General features: G+C 38.7%; 1 long non-coding RNA gene across 1 annotated transcript in view; it reads right to left on the bottom strand.

Moving 5' to 3' along the window:
• Positions 1–13,246, bottom strand: part of 4921515E04Rik (RIKEN cDNA 4921515E04 gene) — a 291,491-nt gene that overhangs the window by 182,542 nt on the left and 95,703 nt on the right. The gene's annotated exons all lie outside the window — the stretch shown is intronic.

Below are 13,246 nucleotides of genomic sequence, written 5' to 3' on the forward strand. Positions count from 1 at the left end.
TCCTTTCCAATTTGTATCCCTTTGACCTCCTTTTGTTTTCTAATTGCTCTGGCTATGAATTCAAGTACTATATTGATTACATAGGGAGAAAGTTGGCAGCCTTGTCTAGGCTCTGATTTTAGTGGAATTGCTTCAAGTGTCTCTTCATTTACTTTGGCAACTGGTTTGCTATGTTGCTTTTACTATGTTTAGGTATGGGTCTTGAATTGCTGATCTTTCCAATACTTATAACAATGAAGGGATGTTGAATTTTGTCAAATGCTTTTTCAGCATCTACTGAAATGATCATGTCTTTTTCCTTTGGATATGTTTATGTAGTGGATTATATTGACAGATTTCTGTATATTTAACCATCTATGCATCTAATATATACAAAGAACACAAGAAGTTAGAATCTAGAGAATCAAAGAGCCCTACTGTCTTAGTCAGGGTTTCTATTCCTGCATAAAAATCGTGACCAAGAAGCAAGTTGAGGAGGAAAGGGTTTATTTGGCTAACATTTCCATACTGTTGTTCATCACCAAAGAAGTCAGGACTGGAACTCAAGCAGGTAATCTTGCGTGCACTCGACTGGCCAGGAAGAACGACACTGCACCAGGATCCTTCTGCACACGTTTATTGGGAGAGCTTGATTGTAGAGGCGAAAAGACCCAGAGCCCAGAACTGGTGCTGCTTATATAGGCCTAGGAGAGGCGTGTCTCACATCTGATTGGTTAACTTGTCTCTCATCTGATTGGTTAACTTGTCTCTCATCTGATTGCTTAACTTGTCTCTCATCTGATTGGTTAACTTTGGTTAATTCTCAAAACCTCATCTTGGCAAAAGAACCTTTACTGCCTATGTATGTGTGGTGGCCAGCAGTAGCCAACTGCCACTCTGCAACTGCCACTCTGTAACTGCCACTCTGTAACTGCCACTCTGTAACTGCCACTCTGCAACGGCTTCCCTCAAGGTAAGAAATCAGGAGCTGATGCAGAGGCCATGGAGGGATGTTCTTTATGGGCTTGCTTCCCGTGGCTTACTCAACCTGCCCTCTTATAGAACCCAAAGGCTACCAGCCCAGAGATGGTCCCACCCACAAGGGGCCTTTCCCCCTGGATCACTAATTGAGAAAATGCCATACAATTGGATTTCATGGAGGCATTTCCTCAACTGAAGCTCCTTTCTCTGTGATAACTCCAGCTGTGACAAGTTGACACAAAACTAGCCAGTACACCTACTAAAAGTGGGATAGAGAGCAAGACAGAGAATTTTCAACTGAGGAATATCCAGTGGCCAAGAAGCACCTAAAGACGTGTTCAGCATTCTTAGACATCAGGAAAATGAAAATCCAAACAACCCTGAGATTCCACCTCACTCCAGTCAAAATGGCTAAATTTGAGAACTCAGGTGACAGCAGATGCTGGTGAGGATGTGGAGAAAGAGGAATACTCCTCTATTGCTAATGGGATTGCAAGCTGGTACAACCACTCTGGAAATCAGTTTGGCGGTTCCTCAGAAAATTGGACATATTATTACCTGTGGACACAGTTATACCACTCTTGGTTATATATCCAAAAGATTCTCCAACATATAACAAAGACACATGCTCCACTATATTTGTAGCAGTCTTATTTATAATAGCCAGAAGCTGGAAGGAACCCAGATGTCCTTCAACAGAGCAATACATACAGAAAATATTGTACATTTATACAATGGAGTACTATTCAGCTATTAAAAACAATTAATTCATGAAATTCTTAGGCAAATGGATGGAACTAGAAAATATCATCCTGAGTGAGGTAACACAATCACACACACACACAAAATAAAAATAAAAATAAAAAAACAAAACACAAATGGTATGCACTCACTGATAAGTGGATATTAGGCCAAAAGTTCAGAACACCCCAGATAAAATTTACAGACCACATGCAGCTCAAGAAGAAGGAAGACCAAAGTGTGGGTGCTTCAGTCCTTCTTAGAAAGGAGAACAAAATACTCACAGGAGCAATTATGGGAACAAAGTATTGAACAGAGACTGAAGGAAAGGATATCCAGAGAGTGCCCCACCTGGGGATCCATCCCATATATAGTTACCAAACCCAAAGACTATTGTGGATGCCAAGAATTGCATGCTTACAGGAGTTTGATATTGCTGTCTCCTGACAGTCTCTGCCAGATAAATACATAGGCAGATGCTAGCAACCAACCATTGAATTGAGCAGGGGTTCCCAGTTGAAGTGTAAATAAAGAAAATATCCAATAAAAATTATAATAGGGATAGCTAGAAAATTCAAAGAAGAATAACCATTAATCAAAGTGTATAACACTAATGATATGAACTGTAGGACATAGGCACAGGGCTTCTGTGTTGTGCATTTGAATAATTCTCCTAAAAAAATAATAGTGAATAAATAAAAATATTGATTTAAAATGATTGTAAGCGAAATTCCACCTGTGCTTCTCATTCCTAAAGAAACATAAATTCTGTTGTTGGACAAGACTTCAGTAGCCAAGGCAAACTGACCAAAATGATGGAAGAAGTGAACAACGTAATTTTCATACTGATTGAAAACAAGGTCAGTCTGAAATTGAAAGAAAAGGATGAAGGCTAAAAATCAAGATGTCGATTAGAAGTTCATATTAGCTTTGTGAGAGGCAAAATCTGAACCATCAGTTTCCCAGGAATATACTACTATTTCTAAAAACCAATATGTTTTAATTGGAAATAAAATTGCAAATGTATAGAAAATTCTTCATCTTTTCAAAACAGTATTTGATGCAATTGTGAAAGGGGTTGCAATCTTGGTCATATGAGAATAAATAAATGGTTCTAAGCAAATGTTACATATAGTGTTTGTCTGCCTTTCTAAACACATATGTAAAATGTATACCTCAGAGAATGTGGAACATTAGAGTAAAAGTGCTCTTCTTTTTTGAGCTGATATAATAGCTGTTGGAAAATTACAAGTAGTAAATGCTGAAATAAAATTGGAATGGCTGTAAGGATGTTTTGATGGGGCAAAAATTGTTATGTGTAGGAGTGAAGACAGAATGCATCTGTTCTCAGTGCTACAAAATCACTAAGAGTTAACCAAAACTTAGCTTCAAGGTTGATTAAGGATTTGAAAGTGATTTTCTCAGTGATTACATCATATATATATATATATATATACATATATATGATTACATTATATATTTGATTATAAATTTAATTTTATAATTTATTTTATAATTTATCATATTTATATATGATATATATAATATATGTGTTATATTTCCAATAATTATGAAACAAAAAGCTTGCAAAATACTGAGATATTCATTATATCAGCTTTTAAATGCAATTAAATTATTAAATATTTGGTATTTCAAATATTTTTGTGACAAAACACTACATAAGAAGAGGAAGTATATTTATTCTCATGTGTTTTATAGAGATGATTATATAACACACAAAAATAAATTTTAATACGCAAATATATGATATGTTCATGTAAGTCTTACAAACTAATCTCTGCTTTAACCACTGAAAGTAAATAAATGAATCGATTTTCCATCATGATTTTTGTGTCATAGACTGATACACCTACTTTCATAAAAGTTATGTCACAGTCCTAAATCAATACATGAGAATATGATCATTTTTGCAAACACTGTCTAGACAGAAGTAACCGAGTTAACAGGACAGGAAATTATTGTCATGAACTCTCATTGTACTTAATGAAATTCATTTAAAAAGCAGGAGGGAATGGTTTCAGAGATTCACATGCACATGCACGCGCGCGCACACACACACACACACACACACACACACACACACAAACACACACAGTGGAAAAATATCTTGAAGATGTCAAAGCTGATGGCCCTGTGACTATGAAGCATGAATTCGATTGGAGTCAACAACACATTGGAGATGCTAGAACTGTGAGTTACCTTTTGTGGAAAGCTATTGTGTTTCAATCAACAAAGCTGAAAGGAGTTGTGTATTTGAACAGTCTTAGCTGATACATTACTTTATTCATATTGTAATAGTTTGAAAAGGAATGGGCCTCATAGACCCATGTATTTGAATTATTGACTTATCAAGAGTGGCACTATTACAACTTACACAAGCCTCTCTTCAAAATGGATTAAGAGACTGTTCCTGTGAAATTTTGATTGAGATTGTGACTGTTTTTGGTCCTTGTCTGAAAAATCTGCCTGGGTCTAAACCAAAGAGTTTTGGAGTAATTGCTTTCGCTGAGGGAATCTCCAAAAAGCCTAATATTGACTCTGTCTTGTGGTTATTAGAGTTCGTTTTCATGTAGATTTATAATGTAAATAAATAAGTTGAGCAAGAAAAAATACAAAAATGTACAATTTGAGGAGACAAGGGCCATAAGGAGGTGAAATTGGAGTTAAGTTCTGTGTTCAAGTGCAGAGGAAGGCAGACATCAGAGTTCAAATCCACCCTCATCTGGAGAACCCCTTCCCAGAGAGCTAAGATTAGACAGTGAAGGAAATAATTAAAAACAGCTCATTGGACTGACCACAGAGTTCCCTATGGAGGAGTTAGAGAAAGGATGGAAGGAGCTGAAGGAGATTGCAGCTCCATAGGAAGAACAATATCAACCAACCAACCACCACCACTACCACCCTCAGAGCTCCCAGGGACTAAACCACCAACCAAAGAATAAATATGGATGGACCCATGGCTCCAGCAGTAAATGTAGCAGAGGATGTCATTGTCTGGCATTAATAGGAGGAAAGGCCCTTGTTCCTGTGAAGGCTTGATTCACCGAATATGGAGAATGCCAGAAGGATGAGGTGGGAGTTGGTGGGTGGGAGGGGGAGCACCCTCATAGAAACAGGGGAATGGGGATGGGATAGGGAAGTTCTAGAGGGGAAATCTGGAAAGAGGATAACATTTCAAATGTAAATAAATAAAATATCCAATTAAAAACAAACAAACAAACAAAAAAATCAGAAAGCTCATAAAGATCTGACTGTAGGAAGGGGCCATGTTTCAGCCCCAGCAATCAAACAACAGAACATGGCCTCTCTGGCCACGTGGGTTCTGGCTTTAAAGTGATGGGTAGAAGAAAATGGTGATAGAATCTCCCCAGGAAACTAAGAACAACAGTTGAAACCAAAAGCTATGCAGAGGTGTCCCTTCATGAAGGTCTAGAAAAGTGAAGCTATGCAGGTGTTCCCAGATTGCCTTGGAGTCACAGAAATGTTGGAGATTCTAGAACCATAGGATACCTGACAAACGAAGTTCCTAACAGGAAGTGGAAATGGCCCAAGAGAAAGGAGCATGTTGTAGTCCACAAAATTAAAAGGACTTAGAGATAAGAAGAATGTTTTAATGTTAGAGAAAGAGATGCAGAGTTTTGAGTTTGCTTAGACAGTAGGTATTTTTTTATGCTCCCTTTCCTGCATTTGGAATGGTAATGTATATCTTGTTCTATTTTATGATGGAGATATATGTTCTGTTGTTTCAGTTTATTTTACTAGGGATTACAGTTAAGAGATTGCTTTGAGTCTCAGAAGACCACCAACCAAAGAGTACACATAGAGGTAGCCATGGCTCCAGCTGCATATGTAGTAGATGATGTCCTTGTTGGACATCAATGGGAGGAGAGACCCTTGGTTCTGAGAAGGCTCAATGCTCCAGTGTAGGGGAATGCCAGGACAGAGAGGTGTAAGTGGGTGGGTTAGTGAGCAGGGGGAGGGAAGGGATGGAGGTTTACAGAAGGGAAAGCAGGAAAGGGGATAACATTTGAAATGTACATAAAGAAAATATCTAAAAAATAAAAAAAGAGCTCACTCTAACAAACTGATAAATACAATTATAAAACCTGTTTAGTCAGATATGTAGAACAAATTAGTATGCAGTAAAGAAATATCTCAAATCAGTGAAAAAATATATATATACCATAGGAAAATAATTGGAATTGAGCTGACCAAATATGTGGAAAGAAATGTAAAACACCAATCAATTAATTAACTCTACATCAACATATGTTGCAGGTTTGTAAGTAGATTAAATATACATATGCATGGAAATCAAATCAAGTGTAAGTGGTAAGTGAATTATTAATAATATACATGCAAAGAAATATATATAATAAATATTCAACATCCAGTAATACTAATGAAGATGAAGTTGATTATGTTAAACACTGTATCTCAAACAGACCATATGGTAATAACAAATGTAGATGAAACACTGGAGAAAAATTTAACATTATTTAAAAGAAAGTCTCAAATTTATAAATATCTTCTAAATCTGATCTGGAAAATAATGCAAAAACAGGTGAACAAATGATATGAATATAACATATCAAAGTAGTAGAACCTATATCATCAATCCAGGATCCTTTTTCTCTCACAACTATTCTCATGATTCACCTAGCTACAGATGTTCTGAGTCTTAATAACATAATAATAATAATTAATAAATAATAAATAAGGTTCTTAATAAATAATGTTCTGAGTTGCCTTTGAATAAGATAATTGGACACATCCCCATGTCCTAGTCCCAACTTTTGTTCAGATTATAAATTTCTTTTCAATAGTTAAAAATTTAGGTCTCAGAAACTACAGTAGTTTCAAGAGCTTCAGAATCCAGGACTCATTTTAAAAAGATATTCTGAATAACAACAACAACAGACAGTACTTAAAGAGGACTCAGCCCTGGTGCAAAATAATAAATATTAAAACAACTTGTGAATAAGAATTAAAAAGGCGCTCTGGGGCGGCGCCATCTTCAGCTCCAGACAGCCGGCCACCTTCCTGGTGAGAGCACGGGGGTCTGCCCGGCCTGAGAGGTTTGTGTCACAGGCGCCAGCAGGAGCCTTCTTGGCTCCGGTACTCCGCGGAGGGCAGGCTGCACGGGTGACCGTGTGGAATACAGAGGCCAGCTGTTTCTGGTACGGGCGAGAGTCACAGAGCTTCTGGGGTGGCGCCATCTTCGGCTCCAGACAACCGGCCACCTTCCTGGCCAAAGCAACACAGCTTCTGGGAAAGATCCTGTTTTGGGCCTTCACCTTCAGCCAGGAGGAGGTCCAAACACCACATAACTGTACACCTTCCCTGAAAGAGGAGAGCTTGCCTGCAGAGACTGCTCTGACCACTGAAACTCAGAGGAGAGAGCTTGTCTCCCACGCCTGCTGATTGAGGGTAACAAAATCAACAGAGGAACAATCTCTTAACAAAGACAACTATAACAACTAACTCCAGAGATTGCCAGATGGCGAAAGGTAAACGTAAGAATCCTACTAACAGAAACCAGGACCACTCACCATCATCAGAACCCAGAACGCTCACTTCGCCCAGTCCAGGACACCCTAACACACCTGAAAAGATAGACCTGGATTTAAAAGCATATCTCATGATGATGGTAGAGGACATAAAGAAGGAATTCAATAACTCACTTAAAGAGATACAGGAGAACACTGCTAAAGAGTTACAAGTCCTTAAAGAAAAACAGGAAAACACTGCTAAAGAGCTACAAGTCCTTAAAGAAAAACAGGAAAACACAACCAAACAGGTAGAAGTCCTTATAGAAAAACAGGAAAACACATCCAAACAGGTGATGGAAATGAACAAAACCATACTAGGCCTAAAAAGGGAAGTAGACACAATAAAGAAAACCCAAAGTGAGGCAACGCTGGAGATAGAAACCCTAGGAAAGAAATCTGGAACCATAGATGCCAGCATCAGCAACAGAATACAAGAGATGGAAGAGAGAATCTCAGGTGCAGAAGACTCCATAGAGAACATCGGCACAACAATCAAAGAAAATGGAAAATGCAAAAAGATCCTAACTCAAAACATCCAGGAAATCCAGGATGCAATGAGAAGACCAAACCTACGGATAATAGGAGTGGATGAGAATGAAGATTTTCAACTCAAAGGACCAGCAAACATCTTCAACAAAATTATTGAAGAAAACTTCCCAAATCTAAAGAAAGAGATGCCCATGAACATACAAGAAGCCTACAGAACTTCAAATAGACTGGACCAGAAAAGAAATTCCTCCCGACACATAATAATCAGAACATCAAATGCACTAAATAAAGATAGAATACTAAAAGCAGTAAGGGAAAAAGGTCAAGTAACATATAAAGGCAAGCCTATCAGAATTACACCAGATTTTTCACCAGAGACTATGAAAGCCAGAAGAGCCTGGACAGATGTTATACAGACACTAAGAGAACACAAATGCCAGCCCAGGCTACTATACCCAGCCAAACTCTCAATTACCATAGATGGAGAAACCAAAGTATTCCACGACAAAACTAAATTCACCCATTATCTCTCCACGAATCCAGCCCTTCAAAGGATAATAACAGAAAAAAACCAATACAAGGACGGGAAAAACGCCCTAGAAAAAACAAGAAGATAATCCCTCAACAAACCTAAAAGAAGACAGCCACAAGAACAGAATGCCAACTTTAACAACAAAAATAACAGGAAGCAACAATTACCTTTCCTTAATATCTCTTAATATCAATGGACTCAATTCCCCAATAAAAAGACATAGACTAACAGACTGGCTACACAAACAGGACCCAACATTCTGCTGCTTACAGGAAACCCATCTCAGGGAAAAAGACAGACACTACCTCAGAGTGAAAGGCTGGAAAACAATTTTCCAAGCAAATGGTCTGAAGAAACAGGCTGGAGTAGCCATTCTAATATCGGATAAAATCGACTTCCAACCCAAAGTTATCAAAAAAGACAAGGAGGGGCACTTCATACTCATCAAAGGTAAAATCCTCCAAGAGGAACTCTCAATTCTGAATATCTACGCTCCAAATGCAAGGGCAGCCACATTCATTAAAGACACTTTAGTAAAGCTCAAAGCACACATTGCACCTCACACAATAATAGTGGGAGACTTCAACACACCACTTTCATCAATGGACAGATCGTGGAAACAGAAACTAAACAGGGACACAGTGAAACTAACAGAAGTTATAAAACAAATGGACCTGACAGATATCTACAGAATATTTAATCCTAAAACAAAAGGATATACCTTCTTCTCAGCACCTCACGGGACCTTCTCCAAAATTGACCATATAATTGGTCACAAAATAGGCCTCAACAGATACAAAAATATTGAAATTGTCCCATGTATCCTATCAGACCACCATGGCCTAAGACTGATCTTCAATAACAACATAAATAATGGAAAGCCAACATTCACGTGGAAACTGAACAACACTCTTCTCAATGATACCTTGGTCAAGGAAGGAATAAAGAAAGAAATTAAAGACTTTTTAGAGTTTAATGAAAATGAAGCCACAACATACCCAAACCTTTGGGACACAATGAAAGCATTTCTAAGAGGGAAACTCATAGCTCTGAGTACCTCCAAGAAGAAACGGGAGAGAGCACATACTAGCAGCTTGACAACACATCTAAAAGCTCTAGAAAAAAAGGAAGCAAATTCACCCAAGAAGAGTAGACGGCAGGAAATAATCAAACTCAGGGGTGAAATTAACCAAGTGGAAACAAGAAGAACTATTCAAAGAATTAACCAAACGAGGAGTTGGTTCTTTGAGAAAATCAACAAGATAGATAAACCCTTAGCTAGACTCACTAAAGGGAAAAGGGACAAAATCCTAATCAACAAAATCAGAAATGAAAAGGGAGACATAACAACAGATCCTGAAGAAATCCAAAACACCATCAGATCCTTCTACAAAAGGCTATACTCAACAAAACTGGAAAACCTGGACGAAATGGACAAATTTCTGGACAGATACCAGGTACCAAAGTTGAATCAGGATCAAGTTGACCTTCTAAACAGTCCCATATCCCCTAAAGAAATAGAAGCAGTTATTAATAGTCTCCCAACCAAAAAAAGCCCAGGACCAGATGGGTTTAGTGCAGAGTTCTATCAGACCTTCAAAGAAGATCTAATTCCAGTTCTGCACAAACTATTTCACAAGATAGAAGTAGAAGGTACTCTACCCAACTCATTTTATGAAGCCACTATTCCTCTGATACCTAAACCACAGAAAGATCCAACAAAGATAGAGAACTTCAGACCAATTTCTCTTATGAATATCGATGCAAAAATCCTTAATAAAATTCTCGCTAACCGAATCCAAGAACACATTAAAGCAATCATCCATCCTGACCAAGTAGGTTTTATTCCAGGGATGCAGGGATGGTTTAATATACGAAAATTCATCAATGGAATCCATTATATAAACAAACACAAAGACAAAAACCACATGATCATCTCGTTAGATGCAGAAAAAGCATTTGACAAGATCCAACACCCATTCATGATAAAAGTTTTGGAAAGATCAGGAATTCAAGGCCCATACCTAAACATAATAAAAGCAATCTACAGCAAACCAGTAGCCAACATCAAAGTAAATGGAGAGAAGGTGGAAGCATTCCCACTAAAATCAGGGACTAGACAAGGCTGCCCACTTTCTCCCTACCTTTTCAACATAGTACTTGAAGTATTAGCCAGAGAAATTCGACAACCAAACGATATCAAGGGGATACAAATTGGAAAAGAGGAACTCAAAATATCACTTTTTGCAGATGATATGATAGTATATATAAGTGACCCTAAAAATTCCACCAGAGAAATCCTAAACCTGATAAACAGCTTCAGTGAAGTAGCTGGATATAAAATTAACTCAAACAAGTCAATGGCCTTTCTCTACACAAAGAATATACAGGCTGAGAAAGAAATTAGGGAAACAACACCCTTTTCAATAGTCACAAATAATGTAAAATATCTCGGCGTGACTCTAACTAAGGAAGTGAAAGATCTGTATGATAAAAACTTCAAGTCTCTGAAGAAAGAAATTAAAGATCTCAGAAGATGGAAAGATCTCCCATGCTCATGGATTGGCAGGATCAACATTGTAAAAATGGCTATCTTGCCAAAAGCAATCTACAGATTCAATGCAATCCCCATCAAAATTCCAACACAATTCTTCAACGAATTAGAAGGAGCAATTTGCAAATTCATCTGGAATAACAAAAAACCTAGGATAGCAAAAACTCTTCTCAAGGATAAAAGAACCTCTGGTGGAATCACCATGCCTGACCTAAAGCTTTACTACAGAGCAATTGTGATAAAAACTGCATGGTACTGGTATAGTAAAAGACAAATAGACCAATGGAATACAGTTGAAGACCCAGAAATGAACCCACACACCTATGGTCACTTGATCTTCGACAAGGGAGCTAAAACCATCCAGTGGAAGAAAGACAGCATTTTCAACAATTGGTGCTGGCACAACTGGTTGTTATCGTGTAGAAAAATGTGAATCGATCCATACTTATCTCCTTGTACTAAGGTCAAATCTAAGTGGATCAAGGAACTTCACATAAAACTAGAGACACTGAAACTTATAGAGGAGAAAGTGGGGAAAAGCCTTGAAGATATGGGCACAGGGGAAAAATTCCTGAACAGAACAGCAATGGCCTTTGCTGCAAGATCGAGAATTGACAAATGGGACCTAATGAAACTCCAAAGTTTCTGCAAGGCAAAAGACACCGTCAATAAGACAAAAAGACCACCAACAGATTGGGAAAGGATCTTTACTTATCCTAAATCAGATAGGGGACTAATATCCAACATATATAAAGAACTCAAGAAGGTGGACTTCAAAAAATCAAATAACCCCATTAAAAAATGGGGCTCAGAACTGAACAAAGAATTCTCACCTGAGGAATACCGAATGGCAGAGAAGCACCTGAAAAAATGTTCAACATCCTTAATCATCAGGGAAATGCAAATCTAAACAACCCTGAGATTCCACCTCACACCAATCAGAATGGCTAAGTTCAAAAATTCAGGTGACAGCAGATGCTGGCGTGGATGTGGAGAAAGAGGAACACTCCTCCATTGTTGGTGGGATTGCAGGCTTGTACAACCACTCTGGAAATCAGTCTGGCGGTTCCTCAGAAAACTGGATATAGTACTACCGGAGGATCCAGCAATACCTCTCCTGGACATATATCCAGAAGATGCCCCTACTGGTAAGAAGGACAAATGCTCCACTATGTTCATAGCAGCCTTATTTATAATAGCCAGAAGCTGGAAGGAACCCAGATGCCCCTCAACAGAGGAATGGATACAGAAAATGTGGTACATCTACACAATGGAGTACTACTCAGCTATTAAAAAGAATGAATTTATGAAATTCCTAGCCAAATGGATGGACCTGGAGGGCATCATCCTGAGTGAGGTAACACATTCACAAAGGAACTCACACAATATGTACTCACTGAGAAGTGGATATTAGCCCAAAACCTAGGATATCCAAGATATAAGATACAATTTCCTAAACACATGAAACTCAAGAAAAATGAAGACTGAAGTGTGGACACTATGCCCCTCCTTAGAAGTGGGAACAAAACACCCTTGGAAGGAGGTACAGAGACAAAGTTTGGAGCTGAGATAAAAAGATGGACCATGTAGAGACTGCCATATCCGGGGATCCATCCCATAATCAGCTTCCAAATGCTGACACCATTGCATACACTAGCAAGATTATGCTGAAAGGACCCTGATATAGCTGTCTCTTGTCAGAGTATGCCTGGGCCTAGCAAACATAGAAGTGGATGCTCACAATCGGCTATTGGATGGATCACATGGCCCCCAATGAAGGAGCTAGAGAAAGTACCCAAGAAGCTAAAGGGATCTGCAACCCTATAGGTGGAACAACATCATGAACTAACCAGTAACCCGGAGCTCTTGACTCTAGCTGCATATGTATCAAAAGATGGCCTAGGCGGCCTTCACTGGAAAGAGAGGCCCATTGGACACGCAAACTTTATATGCCCCAGTACAGGGGAACGCCAGGGCCAAAAAAAAAGGGGAGTGGGTGGGTAGGGGAGTGGGGGTGGGTGGCTATGGGGGACTTTTGGTATAGCATTGGAAATGTAAATGAGCTAAATACCTAATAAAAAATGGAAAAAAAAAGAATTAAATTGGTGGCCGGGTGGTGGTGGCGCATGCCATGAATCCCAGCACTTGGGAGGCAGAGGCAGGCAGATTTCTGAGTTCGAGGCCAGCCTGGTCTACAAAGTGAGTTCCAGGGCAGCCAGGACTACACAGAGAAACCCTGTCTCGAAAAACCAAAAAAAAAAAAAAAAAAAAAAAAGAATTAAAAAGGCACATGGTCATTACAAACTCTTACAGCCTGAACAACTGAGGCATCTGTAGCTTATAACCATAATGACTGGAGTTCATGGGACACATGAAACCATCTATCTGTGTCCTCCC

The sequence above is a fragment of the Mus musculus genome, chromosome 15, assembly GCF_000001635.26.
Source record: "Mus musculus strain C57BL/6J chromosome 15, GRCm38.p6 C57BL/6J".
In the NCBI taxonomy this organism is placed as follows: Eukaryota; Metazoa; Chordata; class Mammalia; order Rodentia; family Muridae; genus Mus; species Mus musculus.